At 39.6% G+C, this 22627-nt stretch overlaps 1 protein-coding gene across 2 annotated transcripts in view; it reads left to right on the top strand.

Annotated features, from left to right (window-relative positions):
* LOC106611425 (papilin) overlaps positions 1 to 22627 on the top strand; it is a 147602-nt gene that overhangs the window by 108240 nt on the left and 16735 nt on the right. The window lies entirely within an intron of this gene.

Genomic DNA, 22627 nt, shown 5'->3' with positions numbered 1-22627 from the left:
CTCTGTCCAGTGACCCCCAGTATACTATAGCTGGCTATATATTTATATCTGTCTCCATCTCTCTGTCCAGTGACTCCCAGTATACTATAGCTGGCTATATATTTATATCTGTCTCTATCTCTCTGTCCAGTGACCCCCAGTATACTATAGCTGGCTATATATTTATATCTGCTCCATCTCTCTGTCCAGTGACTCCCAGTATACTATAGCTGGCTATATATTTATATCTGCCATCTCTCTGTCCAGTGACTCCCAGTATACTATAGCTGGCTATATATTTATATCTGTCTCCATCTCTCTGTCCAGTGACTCCCAGTATACTATAGCTGGCTATATATTTATATCTGTCTCCATCTCTCTGTCCAGTGACCCCCAGTATACTATAGCTGGCTATATATTTATATCTGTCTCCATCTCTCTGTCCAGTGACTCCCAGTATACTATAGCTGGCTATATATTTATATCTGTCCCATCTCTCTGTCCAGTGACTCCCAGTATACTATAGCTGGCTATATATTTATATCTGTCTCTATCTCTCTGTCCAGTGACTCCCAGTATACTATAGCTGGCTATATATTTATATCTGTCTCCATCTCTCTGTCCAGTGACCCCCAGTATACTATAGCTGGCTATATATTTATATCTGTCTCCATCTCTCTGTCCAGTGACTCCCAGTATACTATAGCTGGCTATATATTTATATCTGTCTCCATCTCTCTGTCCAGTGACTCCCAGTATACTATAGCTGGCTATATATTTATATCTGTCTCCATCTCTCTGTCCAGTGACTCCCAGTATACTATAGCTGGCTATATATTTATATCTGTCTCCATCTCTCTGTCCAGTGACCCCCAGTATACTATAGCTGGCTATATATTTATATCTGTCTCCATCTCTCTGTCCAGTGACTCCCAGTATACTATAGCTGGCTATATATTTATATCTGTCTCCATCTCTCTGTCCAGTGACTCCCAGTATACTATAGCTGGCTATATATTTATATCTGTCTCCATCTCTCTGTCCAGTGACTCCCAGTATACTATAGCTGGCTATATATTTATATCTGTCTCATCTCTCTGTCCAGTGACTCCCAGTATACTATAGCTGGCTATATATTTATATCTGTCTCTATCTCTCTGTCCAGTGACTCCCAGTATACTATAGCTGGCTATATATTTATATCTCCCATCTCTCTGTCCAGTGACTCCCAGTATACTATAGCTGGCTATATATTTATATCTGTCTCCATCTCTCTGTCCAGTGACTCCCAGTATACTATAGCTGGCTATATATTTATATCTTCTCCATCTCTCTGTCCAGTGACTCCCAGTATACTATAGCTGGCTATATATTTATATCTGTCTCCATCTCTCTGTCCAGTGACTCCCAGTATACTATAGCTGGCTATATATTTATATCTGCTCCATCTCTCTGTCCAGTGACTCCCAGTATACTATAGCTGTCTATATATTTATATCTGTTCCATCTCTCTGTCCAGTGACTCCCAGTATACTATAGCTGTCTATATATTTATATCTGTCTCCATCTCTCTGTCCAGTGACTCCCAGTATACTATAGCTGGCTATATATTTATATCTGCTCATCTCTCTGTCCAGTGACTCCCAGTATACTATAGCTGGCTATATATTTATATCTGTCTCCATCTCTCTGTCCAGTGACTCCCAGTATACTATAGCTGGCTATATATTTATATCTGTCTCCATCTCTCTGTCCAGTGACTCCCAGTATACTATAGCTGGCTATATATTTATATCTGTCTCCATCTCTCTGTCCAGTGACCCCCAGTATACTATAGCTGGCTATATATTTATATCTGCTCCATCTCTCTGTCCAGTGACTCCCAGTATACTATAGCTGGCTATATATTTATATCTGTCTCCATCTCTCTGTCCAGTGACTCCCAGTATACTATAGCTGGCTATATATTTATATCTGTCTCCATCTCTCTGTCCAGTGACTCCCAGTATACTATAGCTGGCTATATATTTATATCTGCTCATCTCTCTGTCCAGTGACTCCCAGTATACTATAGCTGGCTATATATTTATATCTGTCTCCATCTCTCTGTCCAGTGACTCCCAGTATACTATAGCTGGCTATATATTTATATCTGTCTCCATCTCTCTGTCCAGTGACCCCCAGTATACTATAGCTGGCTATATATTTATATCTGTCTCCATCTCTCTGTCCAGTGACCCCCAGTATACTATAGCTGGCTATATATTTATATCTGTCTCCATCTCTCTGTCCAGTGACTCCCAGTATACTATAGCTGGCTATATATTTATATCTCCATCTCTCTGTCCAGTGACTCCCAGTATACTATAGCTGGCTATATATTTATATCTGTCTCCATCTCTCTGTCCAGTGACTCCCAGTATACTATAGCTGGCTATATATTTATATCTGTCTCCATCTCTCTGTCCAGTGACTCCCAGTATACTATAGCTGGCTATATATTTATATCTGTCTCCATCTCTCTGTCCAGTGACTCCCAGTATACTATAGCTGGCTATATATTTATATCTGTCCCATCTCTCTGTCCAGTGACTCCCAGTATACTATAGCTGGCTATATATTTATATCTGTCTCCATCTCTCTGTCCAGTGACTCCCAGTATACTATAGCTGGCTATATATTTATATCTGTCTCCATCTCTCTGTCCAGTGACCCCCAGTATACTATAGCTGGCTATATATTTATATCTGTCTCATCTCTCTGTCCAGTGACTCCCAGTATACTATAGCTGGCTATATATTTATATCTGTCTCCATCTCTCTGTCCAGTGACTCCCAGTATACTATAGCTGTCTATATATTTATATCTGTCTCCATCTCTCTGTCCAGTGACTCCCAGTATACTATAGCTGGCTATATATTTATATCTTCTCATCTCTCTGTCCAGTGACTCCCAGTATACTATAGCTGGCTATATATTTATATCTGTCTCCATCTCTCTGTCCAGTGACTCCCAGTATACTATAGCTGGCTATATATTTATATCTGTCTCCATCTCTCTGTCCAGTGACTCCCAGTATACTATAGCTGTCTATATATTTATATCTGTCTCCATCTCTCTGTCCAGTGACTCCCAGTATACTATAGCTGGCTATATATTTATATCTTCTCATCTCTCTGTCCAGTGACTCCCAGTATACTATAGCTGGCTATATATTTATATCTGTCTCCATCTCTCTGTCCAGTGACTCCCAGTATACTATAGCTGGCTATATATTTATATCTCTCCATCTCTCTGTCCAGTGACTCCCAGTATACTATAGCTGGCTATATATTTATATCTGTCTCCATCTCTCTGTCCAGTGACTCCCAGTATACTATAGCTGGCTATATATTTATATCTGTCTCCATCTCTCTGTCCAGTGACTCCCAGTATACTATAGCTGGCTATATATTTATATCTGTCTCCATCTCTCTGTCCAGTGACTCCCAGTATACTATAGCTGGCTATATATTTATATCTGTCTCCATCTCTCTGTCCAGTGACTCCCAGTATACTATAGCTGGCTATATATTTATATCTGTCTCCATCTCTCTGTCCAGTGACCCCCAGTATACTATAGCTGGCTATATATTTATATCTCCATCTCTCTGTCCAGTGACCCCCAGTATACTATAGCTGGCTATATATTTATATCTGTCTCTATCTCTCTGTCCAGTGACCCCCAGTATACTATAGCTGTCTATATATTTATATCTGTCTCCATCTCTCTGTCCAGTGACTCCCAGTATACTATAGCTGGCTATATATTTATATCTCTCATCTCTCTGTCCAGTGACTCCCAGTATACTATAGCTGGCTATATATTTATATCTGTCTCCATCTCTCTGTCCAGTGACTCCCAGTATACTATAGCTGGCTATATATTTATATCTGTCTCCATCTCTCTGTCCAGTGACTCCCAGTATACTATAGCTGTCTATATATTTATATCTGTCTCCATCTCTCTGTCCAGTGACCCCCAGTATACTATAGCTGGCTATATATTTATATCTCCATCTCTCTGTCCAGTGACTCCCAGTATACTATAGCTGGCTATATATTTATATCTGTCTCCATCTCTCTGTCCAGTGACCCCCAGTATACTATAGCTGGCTATATATTTATATCTGTCTCCATCTCTCTGTCCAGTGACTCCCAGTATACTATAGCTGGCTATATATTTATATCTGTCTCTATCTCTCTGTCCAGTGACTCCCAGTATACTATAGCTGGCTATATATTTATATCTGTCTCCATCTCTCTGTCCAGTGACCCCCAGTATACTATAGCTGGCTATATATTTATATCTGTCTCTATCTCTCTGTCCAGTGACTCCCAGTATACTATAGCTGGCTATATATTTATATCTGTCTCTATCTCTCTGTCCAGTGACTCCCAGTATACTATAGCTGGCTATATATTTATATCTGTCTCTATCTCTCTGTCCAGTGACTCCCAGTATACTATAGCTGGCTATATATTTATATCTGTCTCTATCTCTCTGTCCAGTGACTCCCAGTATACTATAGCTGGCTATATATTTATATCTGTCCATCTCTCTGTCCAGTGACTCCCAGTATACTATAGCTGGCTATATATTTATATCTTCTCCATCTCTCTGTCCAGTGACTCCCAGTATACTATAGCTGGCTATATATTTATATCTGTCTCCATCTCTCTGTCCAGTGACCCCCAGTATACTATAGCTGGCTATATATTTATATCTCTCCATCTCTCTGTCCAGTGACTCCCAGTATACTATAGCTGGCTATATATTTATATCTGTCTCCATCTCTCTGTCCAGTGACTCCCAGTATACTATAGCTGGCTATATATTTATATCTGTCTCCATCTCTCTGTCCAGTGACTCCCAGTATACTATAGCTGGCTATATATTTATATCTGTCTCCATCTCTCTGTCCAGTGACTCCCAGTATACTATAGCTGGCTATATATTTATATCTGTCTCCATCTCTCTGTCCAGTGACTCCCAGTATACTATAGCTGGCTATATATTTATATCTGTCTCCATCTCTCTGTCCAGTGACTCCCAGTATACTATAGCTGGCTATATATTTATATCTGTCTCCATCTCTCTGTCCAGTGACTCCCAGTATACTATAGCTGGCTATATATTTATATCTGTCTCCATCTCTCTGTCCAGTGACTCCCAGTATACTATAGCTGGCTATATATTTATATCTGTCTCCATCTCTCTGTCCAGTGACTCCCAGTATACTATAGCTGGCTATATATTTATATCTGTCTCCATCTCTCTGTCCAGTGACTCCCAGTATACTATAGCTGGCTATATATTTATATCTGTCTCCATCTCTCTGTCCAGTGACTCCCAGTATACTATAGCTGGCTATATATTTATATCTGTCTCCATCTCTCTGTCCAGTGACTCCCAGTATACTATAGCTGGCTATATATTTATATCTGTCTCCATCTCTCTGTCCAGTGACTCCCAGTATACTATAGCTGGCTATATATTTATATCTGTCTCCATCTCTCTGTCCAGTGACCCCCAGTATACTATAGCTGGCTATATATTTATATCTGTCTCCATCTCTCTGTCCAGTGACTCCCAGTATACTATAGCTGGCTATATATTTATATCTGTCTCCATCTCTCTGTCCAGTGACTCCCAGTATACTATAGCTGGCTATATATTTATATCTGTCTCCATCTCTCTGTCCAGTGACTCCCAGTATACTATAGCTGGCTATATATTTATATCTGTCTCCATCTCTCTGTCCAGTGACTCCCAGTATACTATAGCTGGCTATATATTTATATCTGTCTCATCTCTCTGTCCAGTGACTCCCAGTATACTATAGCTGGCTATATATTTATATCTGTCTCCATCTCTCTGTCCAGTGACTCCCAGTATACTATAGCTGGCTATATATTTATATCTGTCTCCATCTCTCTGTCCAGTGACTCCCAGTATACTATAGCTGGCTATATATTTATATCTGTCTCCATCTCTCTGTCCAGTGACTCCCAGTATACTATAGCTGGCTATATATTTATATCTGTCTCCATCTCTCTGTCCAGTGACTCCCAGTATACTATAGCTGGCTATATATTTATATCTGTCTCTATCTCTCTGTCCAGTGACTCCCAGTATACTATAGCTGGCTATATATTTATATCTGTCTCTATCTCTCTGTCCAGTGACTCCCAGTATACTATAGCTGGCTATATATTTATATCTGTCTCCATCTCTCTGTCCAGTGACTCCCAGTATACTATAGCTGGCTATATATTTATATCTGTCTCTATCTCTCTGTCCAGTGACTCCCAGTATACTATAGCTGGCTATATATTTATATCTGTCTCCATCTCTCTGTCCAGTGACTCCCAGTATACTATAGCTGGCTATATATTTATATCTGTCTCCATCTCTCTGTCCAGTGACTCCCAGTATACTATAGCTGGCTATATATTTATATCTGTCTCCATCTCTCTGTCCAGTGACTCCCAGTATACTATAGCTGGCTATATATTTATATCTGTCTCCATCTCTCTGTCCAGTGACTCCCAGTATACTATAGCTGGCTATATATTTATATCTGTCTCCATCTCTCTGTCCAGTGACTCCCAGTATACTATAGCTGGCTATATATTTATATCTGTCTCCATCTCTCTGTCCAGTGACTCCCAGTATACTATAGCTGGCTATATATTTATATCTGCTCCATCTCTCTGTCCAGTGACTCCCAGTATACTATAGCTGGCTATATATTTATATCTGTCTCCATCTCTCTGTCCAGTGACTCCCAGTATACTATAGCTGGCTATATATTTATATCTGTCCCATCTCTCTGTCCAGTGACTCCCAGTATACTATAGCTGGCTATATATTTATATCTTCCCATCTCTCTGTCCAGTGACTCCCAGTATACTATAGCTGGCTATATATTTATATCTGTCTCCATCTCTCTGTCCAGTGACTCCCAGTATACTATAGCTGGCTATATATTTATATCTTCCATCTCTCTGTCCAGTGACTCCCAGTATACTATAGCTGGCTATATATTTATATCTGTCTCCATCTCTCTGTCCAGTGACTCCCAGTATACTATAGCTGGCTATATATTTATATCTGTCTCCATCTCTCTGTCCAGTGACTCCCAGTATACTATAGCTGGCTATATATTTATATCTGTCTCCATCTCTCTGTCCAGTGACTCCCAGTATACTATAGCTGGCTATATATTTATATCTGTCTCCATCTCTCTGTCCAGTGACTCCCAGTATACTATAGCTGGCTATATATTTATATCTGTCTCCATCTCTCTGTCCAGTGACTCCCAGTATACTATAGCTGGCTATATATTTATATCTGTCTCCATCTCTCTGTCCAGTGACTCCCAGTATACTATAGCTGGCTATATATTTATATCTGTCTCTATCTCTCTGTCCAGTGACTCCCAGTATACTATAGCTGGCTATATATTTATATCTGTCTCCATCTCTCTGTCCAGTGACTCCCAGTATACTATAGCTGGCTATATATTTATATCTGTCTCCATCTCTCTGTCCAGTGACTCCCAGTATACTATAGCTGGCTATATATTTATATCTGTCTCCATCTCTCTGTCCAGTGACTCCCAGTATACTATAGCTGGCTATATATTTATATCTGTCTCCATCTCTCTGTCCAGTGACTCCCAGTATACTATAGCTGGCTATATATTTATATCTGTCTCCATCTCTCTGTCCAGTGACTCCCAGTATACTATAGCTGGCTATATATTTATATCTGTCTCCATCTCTCTGTCCAGTGACTCCCAGTATACTATAGCTGGCTATATATTTATATCTGTCTCCATCTCTCTGTCCAGTGACTCCCAGTATACTATAGCTGGCTATATATTTATATCTGTCTCCATCTCTCTGTCCAGTGACTCCCAGTATACTATAGCTGGCTATATATTTATATCTTCTCCATCTCTCTGTCCAGTGACTCCCAGTATACTATAGCTGGCTATATATTTATATCTGTCTCCATCTCTCTGTCCAGTGACTCCCAGTATACTATAGCTGGCTATATATTTATATCTGTCTCCATCTCTCTGTCCAGTGACTCCCAGTATACTATAGCTGGCTATATATTTATATCTGTCTCCATCTCTCTGTCCAGTGACTCCCAGTATACTATAGCTGGCTATATATTTATATCTGTCTCCATCTCTCTGTCCAGTGACTCCCAGTATACTATAGCTGGCTATATATTTATATCTGTCCATCTCTCTGTCCAGTGACTCCCAGTATACTATAGCTGGCTATATATTTATATCTGTCTCCATCTCTCTGTCCAGTGACTCCCAGTATACTATAGCTGGCTATATATTTATATCTGTCCCATCTCTCTGTCCAGTGACTCCCAGTATACTATAGCTGGCTATATATTTATATCTGTCTCCATCTCTCTGTCCAGTGACTCCCAGTATACTATAGCTGGCTATATATTTATATCTCCATCTCTCTGTCCAGTGACTCCCAGTATACTATAGCTGGCTATATATTTATATCTGTCTCCATCTCTCTGTCCAGTGACTCCCAGTATACTATAGCTGGCTATATATTTATATCTGTCTCTATCTCTCTGTCCAGTGACTCCCAGTATACTATAGCTGGCTATATATTTATATCTGTCTCCATCTCTCTGTCCAGTGACTCCCAGTATACTATAGCTGGCTATATATTTATATCTGTCTCCATCTCTCTGTCCAGTGACTCCCAGTATACTATAGCTGGCTATATATTTATATCTGTCTCCATCTCTCTGTCCAGTGACTCCCAGTATACTATAGCTGGCTATATATTTATATCTGTCTCCATCTCTCTGTCCAGTGACTCCCAGTATACTATAGCTGGCTATATATTTATATCTGCCATCTCTCTGTCCAGTGACTCCCAGTATACTATAGCTGGCTATATATTTATATCTGTCTCCATCTCTCTGTCCAGTGACTCCCAGTATACTATAGCTGGCTATATATTTATATCTGTCTCCATCTCTCTGTCCAGTGACTCCCAGTATACTATAGCTGGCTATATATTTATATCTTCTCCATCTCTCTGTCCAGTGACTCCCAGTATACTATAGCTGGCTATATATTTATATCTCTCATCTCTCTGTCCAGTGACTCCCAGTATACTATAGCTGGCTATATATTTATATCTGTCTCCATCTCTCTGTCCAGTGACTCCCAGTATACTATAGCTGGCTATATATTTATATCTCTCCATCTCTCTGTCCAGTGACTCCCAGTATACTATAGCTGGCTATATATTTATATCTGTCTCCATCTCTCTGTCCAGTGACTCCCAGTATACTATAGCTGGCTATATATTTATATCTGTCTCCATCTCTCTGTCCAGTGACTCCCAGTATACTATAGCTGGCTATATATTTATATCTGTCTCCATCTCTCTGTCCAGTGACTCCCAGTATACTATAGCTGGCTATATATTTATATCTGTCTCCATCTCTCTGTCCAGTGACTCCCAGTATACTATAGCTGGCTATATATTTATATCTGTCCATCTCTCTGTCCAGTGACTCCCAGTATACTATAGCTGGCTATATATTTATATCTGTCTCCATCTCTCTGTCCAGTGACTCCCAGTATACTATAGCTGGCTATATATTTATATCTTCTCCATCTCTCTGTCCAGTGACTCCCAGTATACTATAGCTGGCTATATATTTATATCTGTCTCCATCTCTCTGTCCAGTGACTCCCAGTATACTATAGCTGGCTATATATTTATATCTCCCATCTCTCTGTCCAGTGACTCCCAGTATACTATAGCTGGCTATATATTTATATCTGTCTCCATCTCTCTGTCCAGTGACTCCCAGTATACTATAGCTGGCTATATATTTATATCTGTCTCCATCTCTCTGTCCAGTGACTCCCAGTATACTATAGCTGGCTATATATTTATATCTGTCTCCATCTCTCTGTCCAGTGACTCCCAGTATACTATAGCTGGCTATATATTTATATCTGTCTCCATCTCTCTGTCCAGTGACTCCCAGTATACTATAGCTGGCTATATATTTATATCTGTCTCCATCTCTCTGTCCAGTGACTCCCAGTATACTATAGCTGGCTATATATTTATATCTGTCTCCATCTCTCTGTCCAGTGACTCCCAGTATACTATAGCTGGCTATATATTTATATCTGTCTCCATCTCTCTGTCCAGTGACTCCCAGTATACTATAGCTGGCTATATATTTATATCTGTCTCCATCTCTCTGTCCAGTGACTCCCAGTATACTATAGCTGGCTATATATATTATATCTGTCTCCATCTCTCTGTCCAGTGACTCCCAGTATACTATAGCTGGCTATATATTTATATTGTCTCCATCTCTCTGTCCAGTGACTCCCAGTATACTATAGCTGGCTATATATTTATATCTGTCTCCATCTCTCTGTCCAGTGACTCCCAGTATACTATAGCTGGCTATATATTTATATCTGTCTCTATCTCTCTGTCCAGTGACTCCCAGTATACTATAGCTGTGCTATATATTTATATCTGTCTCCATCTCTCTGTCCAGTGACTCCCAGTATACTATAGCTGGCTATATATTTATATCTGTCCATCTCTCTGTCCAGTGACCCCCAGTATACTATAGCTGGCTTATATATTTATATCTGTCTCATCTCTCTGTCCAGTGACTCCCAGTATACTATAGCTGGCTATATATTTATATCTGTCTCCATCTCTCTGTCCAGTGACTCCCAGTATACTATAGCTGGCTATATATTTATATCTGCTCCATCTCTCTGTCCAGTGACTCCCAGTATACTATAGCTGGCTATATATTTATATCTGTCTCCATCTCTCTGTCCAGTGACTCCCAGTATACTATAGCTGGCTATATATTTATATCTGTCTCCATCTCTCTGTCCAGTGACTCCCAGTATACTATAGCTGGCTATATATTTATATCTGTCTCCATCTCTCTGTCCAGTGACTCCCAGTATACTATAGCTGGCTATATATTTATATCTGTCTCCATCTCTCTGTCCAGTGACTCCCAGTATACTATAGCTGGCTATATATTTATATCTGTCTCCATCTCTCTGTCCAGTGACTCCCAGTATACTATAGCTGGCTATATATTTATATCTCTCCATCTCTCTGTCCAGTGACTCCCAGTATACTATAGCTGGCTATATATTTATATCTGTCTCCATCTCTCTGTCCAGTGACTCCCAGTATACTATAGCTGGCTATATATTTATATCTCTCCATCTCTCTGTCCAGTGACTCCCAGTATACTATAGCTGGCTATATATTTATATCTCTCCATCTCTCTGTCCAGTGACTCCCAGTATACTATAGCTGTCTATATATTTATATCTGTCTCTATCTCTCTGTCCAGTGACTCCCAGTATACTATAGCTGGCTATATATTTATATCTGTCTCCATCTCTCTGTCCAGTGACTCCCAGTATACTATAGCTGGCTATATATTTATATCTGTCTCCATCTCTCTGTCCAGTGACTCCCAGTATACTATAGCTGGCTATATATTTATATCTCTCCATCTCTCTGTCCAGTGACTCCCAGTATACTATAGCTGGCTATATATTTATATCTGTCTCCATCTCTCTGTCCAGTGACTCCCAGTATACTATAGCTGGCTATATATTTATATCTGTCTCTATCTCTCTGTCCAGTGACTCCCAGTATACTATAGCTGGCTATATATTTATATCTGTCTCCATCTCTCTGTCCAGTGACTCCCAGTATACTATAGCTGGCTATATATTTATATCTGTCTCCATCTCTCTGTCCAGTGACCCCCAGTATACTATAGCTGGCTATATATTTATATCTGTCTCTATCTCTCTGTCCAGTGACCCCCAGTATACTATAGCTGGCTATATATTTATATCTCCATCTCTCTGTCCAGTGACTCCCAGTATACTATAGCTGGCTATATATTTATATCTGTCTCCATCTCTCTGTCCAGTGACTCCCAGTATACTATAGCTGGCTATATATTTATATCTGTCTCCATCTCTCTGTCCAGTGACTCCCAGTATACTATAGCTGGCTATATATTTATATCTGTCTCCATCTCTCTGTCCAGTGACTCCCAGTATACTATAGCTGGCTATATATTTATATCTGTCTCCATCTCTCTGTCCAGTGACTCCCAGTATACTATAGCTGGCTATATATTTATATCTGTCTCCATCTCTCTGTCCAGTGACTCCCAGTATACTATAGCTGTCTATATATTTATATATGTCTCTATCTCTCTGTCCAGTGACTCCCAGTATACTATAGCTGGCTATATATTTATATCTGTCTCCATCTCTCTGTCCAGTGACTCCCAGTATACTATAGCTGGCTATATATTTATATCTCCATCTCCCTGTCCAGTGACTCCCAGTATACTATAGCTGGCTATATATTTATATCTGTCTCCATCTCTCTGTCCAGTGACTCCCAGTATACTATAGCTGGCTATATATTTATATCTGTCTCCATCTCTCTGTCCAGTGACTCCCAGTATACTATAGCTGGCTATATATTTATATCTGTCTCCATCTCTCTGTCCAGTGACCCCCAGTATACTATAGCTGGCTATATATTTATATCTCCATCTCTCTGTCCAGTGACTCCCAGTATACTATAGCTGGCTATATATTTATATCTCCATCTCTCTGTCCAGTGACTCCCAGTATACTATAGCTGGCTATATATTTATATCTGTCTCCATCTCTCTGTCCAGTGACTCCCAGTATACTATAGCTGGCTATATATTTATATCTCCATCTCTCTGTCCAGTGACTCCCAGTATACTATAGCTGGCTATATATTTATATCTGTCTCCATCTCTCTGTCCAGTGACTCCCAGTATACTATAGCTGGCTATATATTTATATCTCCATCTCTCTGTCCAGTGACTCCCAGTATACTATAGCTGGCTATATATTTATATCTGTCTCCATCTCTCTGTCCAGTGACTCCCAGTATACTATAGCTGGCTATATATTTATATCTGTCTCCATCTCTCTGTCCAGTGACTCCCAGTATACTATAGCTGGCTATATATTTATATCTCCATCTCTCTGTCCAGTGACTCCCAGTATACTATAGCTGGCTATATATTTATATCTGTCTCCATCTCTCTGTCCAGTGACTCCCAGTATACTATAGCTGGCTATATATTTATATCTGTCTCCATCTCTCTGTCCAGTGACTCCCAGTATACTATAGCTGGCTATATATTTATATCTCCATCTCTCTGTCCAGTGACTCCCAGTATACTATAGCTGTCTATATATTTATATCTCCATCTCTCTGTCCAGTGACTCCCAGTATACTATAGCTGGCTATATATTTATATCTGTCTCCATCTCTCTGTCCAGTGACTCCCAGTATACTATAGCTGGCTATATATTTATATCTGTCTCCATCTCTCTGTCCAGTGACCCCCAGTATACTATAGCTGGCTATATATTTATATCTCCATCTCTCTGTCCAGTGACTCCCAGTATACTATAGCTGGCTATATATTTATATCTCCATCTCTCTGTCCAGTGACTCCCAGTATACTATAGCTGGCTATATATTTATATCTGTCTCCATCTCTCTGTCCAGTGACTCCCAGTATACTATAGCTGGCTATATATTTATATCTGTCTCCATCTCTCTGTCCAGTGACTCCCAGTATACTATAGCTGGCTATATATTTATATCTCCATCTCTCTGTCCAGTGACTCCCAGTATACTATAGCTGGCTATATATTTATATCTGTCTCCATCTCTCTGTCCAGTGACTCCCAGTATACTATAGCTGGCTATATATTTATATCTCCATCTCTCTGTCCAGTGACTCCCAGTATACTATAGCTGGCTATATATTTATATCTGTCTCCATCTCTCTGTCCAGTGACTCCTAGTATACTATAGCTGGCTATATATTTATATCTCCATCTCTCTGTCCAGTGACTCCCAGTATACTATAGCTGGCTATATATTTATATCTGTCTCCATCTCTCTGTCCAGTGACTCCCAGTATACTATAGCTGGCTATATATTTATATCTCCATCTCTCTGTCCAGTGACCCCCAGTATACTATAACTGGCTATATATTAATATCTGTCTCTATCTCTCTGTCCAGTGACTCCCAGTATACTATAGCTGGCTATATATTTATATCTGTCTCCATCTCTCTGTCCAGTGACTCCCAGTATACTATAGCTGTCTATATTTTTATATCTGTCTCCATCTCTCTGTCCAGTGACTCCCAGTATACAATAGCTGTCTATATATGTATATCTGTCTCCATCTCTCTGTCCAGTGACTCCCAGTATACTATAGCTGGCTATATATTTATATCTGTCTCCATCTCTCTGTCCAGTGACTACCAGTATACTATAGCTGGCTATATATTTATATCTGTCTCCATCTCTCTGTCCAGTGACTCCAAGTATACTATAGCTGGCTATATATTTATATCTGTCTCCATCTCTCTGTCCAGTGACTCCCAGTATACTATAGCTGGCTATATATTTATATCTGTCTCCATCTCTCTGTCCAGTGACTCCCAGTATACTATAGCTGGCTATATATTTATATCTCCATCTCTCTGTCCAGTGACTCCCAGTATACTATAGCTGGCTATATATTTATATCTCCATCTCTCTGTCCAGTGACTCCCTGTCACGTCCTGGCCAGTATATAAGGTTAATTGTTTTGTAGTTTGGTCAGGGCGTGGCAGGGGGTATTTGTTTTATGTGGTTCGGGGTGGTGTGTTTTGTGTAAAGGGTGTTTGATTTAGTAATTCCGGGTTTTGGTTTATGTTTAGTATTCTATGGTTAGTCTAGGTTGTGTGTTTCTATGTTTGGTTGATTGGGGTTGGGACTCTCAGTTGAAGGCAGGTGTTGTCTATCTGCCTTTGATTGAGAGTTCCATATATTAGGGTGTGTTTGTATGTGTGATTTGTGGGTGATTGTTCTGTGTTTCGCCTTGTGCCTTACCAGACTGTTTTTGTTGATCGTTCGTGTTTTTGTTATTTTGTATGTTCGTTTTGAAAGATAATTAAAAATCAAGATGAGCATTCACGTACCTGCTGCGTTTTGGTCCTCATTCACCGACAACAGCCGTGACACTCCCAGTATACTATAGCTGGCTATATATTTATATCTGTCTCCATCTCTCTGTCCAGTGACTCCCAGTATTCTATAGCTGGCTATATATTTATATCTGTCTCCATCTCTCTGTCCAGTGACTCCCAGTATACTATAGCTGTCTATATATTTATATATGTCTCCATCTCTCTGTCCAGTGACTCCCAGTATACTATAGCTGGCTATATATTTATATCTGTCTCCATCTCTCTGTCCAGTGACTCCCAGTATACTATAGCTGGCTATATATTTATATCTCCATCTCTCTGTCCAGTGACTCCCAGTATACTATAGCTGGCTATATATTTATATCTGTCTCCATCCCTCTGTCCAGTGACTCCCAGTATACTATAGCTGGCTATATATTTATATCTGTCTCCATCTCTCTGTCCAGTGACTCCCAGTATACTATAGCTGGCTATATATTTATATCTGTCTCCATCTCTCTGTCCAGTGACTCCCAGTATTCTATAGCTGGCTATATATTTATATCTGTCTCCATCTCTCTGTCCAGTGACTCCCAGTATACTATAGCTGGCTATATATTTATATCTGTCTCCATCTCTCTGTCCAGTGACTCCCAGTATTCTATAGCTGGCTATATATTTATATCTGTCTCCATCTCTCTGTCCAGTGACTCCCAGTATACTATAGCTGTCTATATATTTATATTGTCTCTATCTCTCTGTCCAGTGACTCCCAGTATACTATAGCTGGCTATATATTTATATCTGTCTCCATCTCTCTGTCCAGTGACTCCCAGTATACTATAGCTGGCTATATATTTATATCTCCATCTCTCTGTCCAGTGACTCCCAGTATACTATAGCTGGCTATATATTTATATCTGTCTCCATCTCTCTGTCCAGTGACTCCCAGTATACTATAGCTGGCTATATATTTATATCTCCATCTCTCTGTCCAGTGACTCCCAGTATACTATAGCTGGCTATATATTTATATCTGTCTCCATCTCTCTTGTCCAGTGACTCCCAGTATACTATAGCTGGCTATATATTTATATCTGTCTCCATCTCTCTGTCCAGTGACTCCCAGTATACTATAGCTGGCTATATATTTATATCTGTCTCCATCTCTCTGTCCAGTGACCCCCAGTATACTATAGCTGGCTATATATTTATATCTCCATCTCTCTGTCCAGTGACTCCCAGTATACTATAGCTGGCTATATATTTATATCTCCATCTCTCTGTCCAGTGACTCCCAGTATACTATAGCTGGCTATATATTTATATCTGTCTCCATCTCTCTGTCCAGTGACTCCCAGTATACTATAGCTGGCTATATATTTATATCTGTCTCCATCTCTCTGTCCAGTGACTCCCAGTATACTATAGCTGGCTATATATTTATATCTCCATCTCTCTGTCCAGTGACTCCCAGTATACTATAGCTGGCTATATATTTATATCTGTCTCCATCTCTCTGTCCAGTGACTCCCAGTATACTATAGCTGGCTATATATTTATATCTGTCTCCATCTCTCTGTCCAGTGACTACCAGTATACTATAGCTGGCTATATATTTATATCTGTCTCCATCTCTCTGTCCAGTGACTCCAAGTATACTATAGCTGGCTATATATTTATATCTGTCTCCATCTCTCTGTCCAGTGACTCCCAGTATACTATAGCTGGCTATATATTTATATCTGTCTCCATCTCTCTGTCCAGTGACTCCCAGTATACTATAGCTGGCTATATATTTATATCTCCATCTCTCTGTCCAGTGACTCCCAGTATACTATAGCTGGCTATATATTTATATCTCCATCTCTCTGTCCAGTGACTCCCAGTATACTATAGCTGGCTATATATTTATATCTGTCTCCATCTCTCTGTCCAGTGACCCCCAGTATACTATAGCTGGCTATATATTTATATCTCCATCTCTCTGTCCAGTGACCCCCAGTATACTATTGCTGTCTATATATTTATATCTGTCTCCATCTCTCTGTCCAGTGACTCCCAGTATACTATAGCTGGCTATATATTTATATCTGTCTCTATCTCTCTGTCCAGTGACCCCCAGTATACTATAGCTGGCTATATATTTATATCTGTCTCCATCTCTCTGTCCAGTGACTCCCAGGATACTATAGCTGGCTATATATTTATATCTGTCTCCATCTCTCTGTCCAGTGACTCCCAGTATACTATAGCTGGCTATATATTTAAATCTCCATCTCTCTGTCCAGTGACTCCCAGTATACTATAGCTGGCTATATATTTATATCTGTCTCCATCTCTCTGTCCAGTGACTCCCAGTATACTATAGCTGTCTATATATTTATATCTGTCTCCATCTCTCTGTCCAGTGACTCCCAGTATACTATAGCTGGCTATATATTTATATCTGTCTCTATCTCTCTGTCCAGTGACTCCCAGTATACTATAGCTGTCTATATATTTATATCTGTCTCCATCTCTCTGTCCAGTGACCCCCTGTATACTATAGCTGGCTATATATTTATATCTCCATCTCTCTGTCCAGTGACTCCCAGTATACTATAGCTGGCTATATATTTATATCTGTCTCCATCTCTCTGTCCAGTGACTCCCAGTATACTATAGCTGGCTATATATTTATATCTGTCTCCATCTCTCTGTCCAGTGACTCCCAGTATACTATATCTGGCTATATATTTATATCTGTCTCTATCTCTCTGTCCAGTGACTCCCAGTATACTATAGCTGGCTATATATTTATATATGTCTCTATCTCTCTGTCCAGTGACTCCCAGTATACTATAGCTAGCTATATATTTATATCTGTCTCCATCTCTCTGTCCAGTGACTCCCAGTATACTATAGCTAGCTATATATTTATATCTCCATCTCTCTGTCCAGTGACTCCCAGTATACTATAGCTGGCTATATATTTATATCTCCATCTCTCTGTCCAGTGACTCCCAGTATACTATAGCTGTCTATATATTTATATCTCCATCTCTCTGTCCAGTGACTCCCAGTATACTATAGCTGGCTATATATTTATATCTGTCTCCATCTCTCTGTCCAGTGACTCCCAGTATACTATAGCTGGCTATATATTTATATCTGTCTCCATCTCTCTGTCCAGTGACTCCCAGTATACTATAGCTGGCTATATATTTATATCTGTCTCTATCTCTCTGTCCAGTGACTCCCAGTATACTATAGCTGGCTATATATTTATATCTGTCTCTATCTCTCTGTCCAGTGACCCCCAGTATACTATAGCTGGCTATATATGTATATCTCTATCTTTCTGTCCAGTGACTCCCAGTATACTATAGCTGTCTATATATTTATATCTCTATCTCTCTGTCCAGTGACTCCCAGTATACTATAGCTGGCTATATATTTATATCTGTCTCTATCTCTCTGTCCAGTGACTCCCAGTATACTATAGCTGACTATATATTTATATCTTTCTCCATCTCTCTGTCCAGTGACTCCCAGTATACTATAGCTGGCTATATATTTATATCTGTCTCCATCTCTCTGTCCAGTGACTCCCAGTATACTATAGCTGGCTATATATTTATATCTGTCTCCATCTCTCTGTCCAGTGACTCCCAGTATACTATAGCTGTCTATATATTTATATCTGTCTCCATCTCTCTGTCCAGTGACTCCCAGTATACTATAGCTGGCTATATATTTATATCTGTCTCTATCTCTCTGTCCAGTGACTCCCAGTATACTATAGCTGGCTATATATTTATATCTCCATCTCTCTGTCCAGTGACTCCCAGTATACTATAGCTGACTATATATTTATATCTTTCTCCATCTCTCTGTCCAGTGACTCCCAGTATACTATAGCTGTCTATATATTTATATCTGTCTCCATCTCTCTGTCCAGTGACTCCCAGTATACTATAGCTGTCTATATATTTATATCTGTCTCCATCTCTCTGTCCAGTGACTCCCAGTATACTATAGCTGGCTATATATTTATATCTGTCTCCATCTCTCTGTCCAGTGACTCCCAGTATACTATAGCTGGCTATATATTTATATCTGTCTCTATCTCTCTGTCCAGTGACTCCCAGTATACTATAGCTGGCTATATATTTATATCTGTCTCTATCTCTCTGTCCAGTGACTCCCAGTATACTATAGCTGTCTATGTATTTATATCTGTCTCTATCTCTCTGTCCAGTGATTCCCAGTATACTATAGCTGGCTATATATTTATATCTCCATCTCTCCTTCCAGTGACTCCCAGTATACTATAGCTGTCTATGTATTTATATCTGTCTCTATCTCTCTGTCCAGTGATTCCCAGTGTACTATAGCTGGCTATATATTTATATCTCCATCTCTCCTTCCAGTGACTCCCAGTATACTATAGCTGGCTATATATTTATATCTGTCTCTATCTCTCTGTCCAGTGACTCCCAGTATACTATAGCTGGCTATATATTTATATCTGTCTCTATCTCTCTGTCCAGTGACCCCCAGTATACTATAGCTGGCTATATATGTATATCTCTATCTTTCTGTCCAGTGACTCCCAGTATACTATAGCTGTCTATATATTTATATCTCTATCTCTCTGTCCAGTGACTCCCAGTATACTATAGCTGGCTATATATTTATATCTGTCTCTATCTCTCTGTCCAGTGACTCCCAGTATACTATAGCTGGCTATATATTTATATCTCCATCTCTCTGTCCAGTGACTCCCAGTATACTATAGCTGACTATATATTTATATCTGTCTCCATCTCTCTGTCCAGTGACTCCCAGTATACTATAGCTGTCTATATATTTATATCTGTCTCCATCTCTCTGTCCAGTGACTCCCAGTATACTATAGCTGTCTATATATTTATATCTGTCTCCATCTCTCTGTCCAGTGACTCCCAGTATACTATAGCTGGCTATATATTTATATCTGTCTCCATCTCTCTGTCCAGTGACTCCCAGTATACTATAGCTGGCTATATATTTATATCTGTCTCTATCTCTCTGTCCAGTGACTCCCAGTATACTATAGCTGGCTATATATTTATATCTGTCTCTATCTCTCTGTCCAGTGACTCCCAGTATACTATAGCTGTCTATGTATTTATATCTGTCTCTATCTCTCTGTCCAGTGATTCCCAGTATACTATAGCTGGCTATATATTTATATCTCCATCTCTCCTTCCAGTGACTCCCAGTATACTATAGCTGTCTATGTATTTATATCTGTCTCTATCTCTCTGTCCAGTGATTCCCAGTGTACTATAGCTGGCTATATATTTATATCTCCATCTCTCCTTCCAGTGACTCCCAGTATACTATAGCTGGCTATATATTTATATCTCCATCTCTCTGTCCAGTGACTCCCAGTATACTATAGCTGTCTATATATTTATATCTGCCTCCATCTCTCTGTCCAGTGACTCCCAGTATACTATAGCTGGCTATATATATATATCTGTCTCCATCTCTCTGTCCAGTGACTCCCAGTATACTATAGCTGGCTATATATTTATATCTCCATCTCTCTGTCCAGTGACTCCCAGTATACTATAGCTGTCTATATATTTATATCTGTCTCCATCTCTCTGTCCAGTGACTCCCAGTATAGTATAGCTGTCTATATATTAATATCTGTCTCTATCTCTCTGTCCAGTGACTCCCAGTATACTATAGCTGGCTATATATTTATATCTCCATCTCTCTGTCCAGTGACTCCCAGTATACTATAGCTGGCTATATATTTATATCTGTCTCCATCTCTCTGTCCAGTGACTCCCAGTATACTATAGCTGGCTATATATTTATATCTCCATCTCTCTGTCCAGTGACTCCCAGTATACTATAGCTGGCTATATATTTATATCTGTCTCCATCTCTCTGTCCAGTGACTCCCAGTATACTATAGCTGGCTATATATTTATATCTCCATCTCTCTGTCCAGTGACCCCCAGGATACTATAGCTGGCTATATATTTATATCTGTCTCCATATCTCTGTCCAGTGACCCCCAGTATACTATAGCTGGCTATATATTTATATCTCCATCTCTCTGTCCAGTGACCCCCAGTATACTATAGCTGGCTATATATTTATATCTGTCTCCATCTCTCTGTCCAGTGACTCCCAGTATACTATAGCTTTCTATATATTTATATCTGTCTCTATCTCTCTGTCCAGTGACCCCCAATATACTATAGCTGGCTATATATTTATATCTGTCTCCATCTCTCTGTCCAGTGACTCCCAGTATACTATAGCTGTCTATATATTTATATCTGTCTCCATCTCTCTGTCCAGTGACTCCCAGTATACTATAGCTGTCTATATATTTATATCTCCATCTCTCTGTCCAGTGACTCCCAGTATACTATAGCTGGCTATATATTTATATCTCCATCTCTCTGTCCAGTGACTCCCAGTATACTATAGCTGGCTATATATTTATATCTCCATCTCTCTGTCCAGTGACTCCCAGTATACTATAGCTGGCTATATATTTATATCTGTCTCCATCTCTCTGTCCAGTGACTCCCAGTATACTATAGCTGTCTATATATTTATATCTCCATCTCTCTGTCCAGTGACTCCCAGTATACTATAGCTGTCTATATATTTATATCTGTCTCTATCTCTCTGTCCAGTGACTCCCAGTATACTATAGCTGGCTATATATTTATATCACCATCTCTCTGTCCAGTGACTCCCAGTATACTATAGCTGGCTATATATTTATATCTCCATCTCTCTGTCCAGTGACTCCCAGTATACTATAGCTGGCTATATATGTATATCTCCATCTCTCTGTCCAGTGACTCCCAGTATACTATAGCTGGCTATATATTTATATCTGTCTCCATCTCTCTGTCCAGTGACTCCCAGTATACTATAGCTGTCTATATATTTATATCTCCATCTCTCTGTCCAGTGACTCCCAGTATACTATAGCTGGCTATATATTTATATCTGTCTCCATCTCTCTGTCCAGTGACTCCCAGTATACTATAGCTGGCTATACATTTATATCTGTCTCCATCTCTCTGTCCAGTGACCCCCAGTATACTATAGCTGGCTATATATTTATATCTGTCTCCATCTCTCTGTCCAGTGACTCCCAGTATACTATAGCTGTCTATATATTTATATCTGTCTCCATCTCTCTGTCCAGTGACTCCCAGTATACTATAGCTGGCTATACATTTATATCTGTCTCCATCTCTCTGTCCAGTGACCCCCAGTATACTATAGCTGGCTATATATTTATATCTGTCTCCATCTCTCTGTCCAGTGACTCCCAGTATACTATAGCTGGCTATATATTTATATCTCCATCTCTCTGTCCAGTGACTCCCAGTATACTATAGCTGGCTATGTATTTATATCTCCATCTCTCTGTCCAGTGACCCCCAGTATACTATAGCTGGCTATATATTTAT

The sequence above is a fragment of the Salmo salar genome, chromosome ssa09 (genome assembly GCF_905237065.1).
Source record: "Salmo salar chromosome ssa09, Ssal_v3.1, whole genome shotgun sequence".
Lineage (NCBI taxonomy): Eukaryota > Metazoa > Chordata > Actinopteri > Salmoniformes > Salmonidae > Salmo > Salmo salar.
Note: the sequence above shows the minus strand (reverse complement) of the source record. Positions and strands in the feature narration are given on the sequence as shown.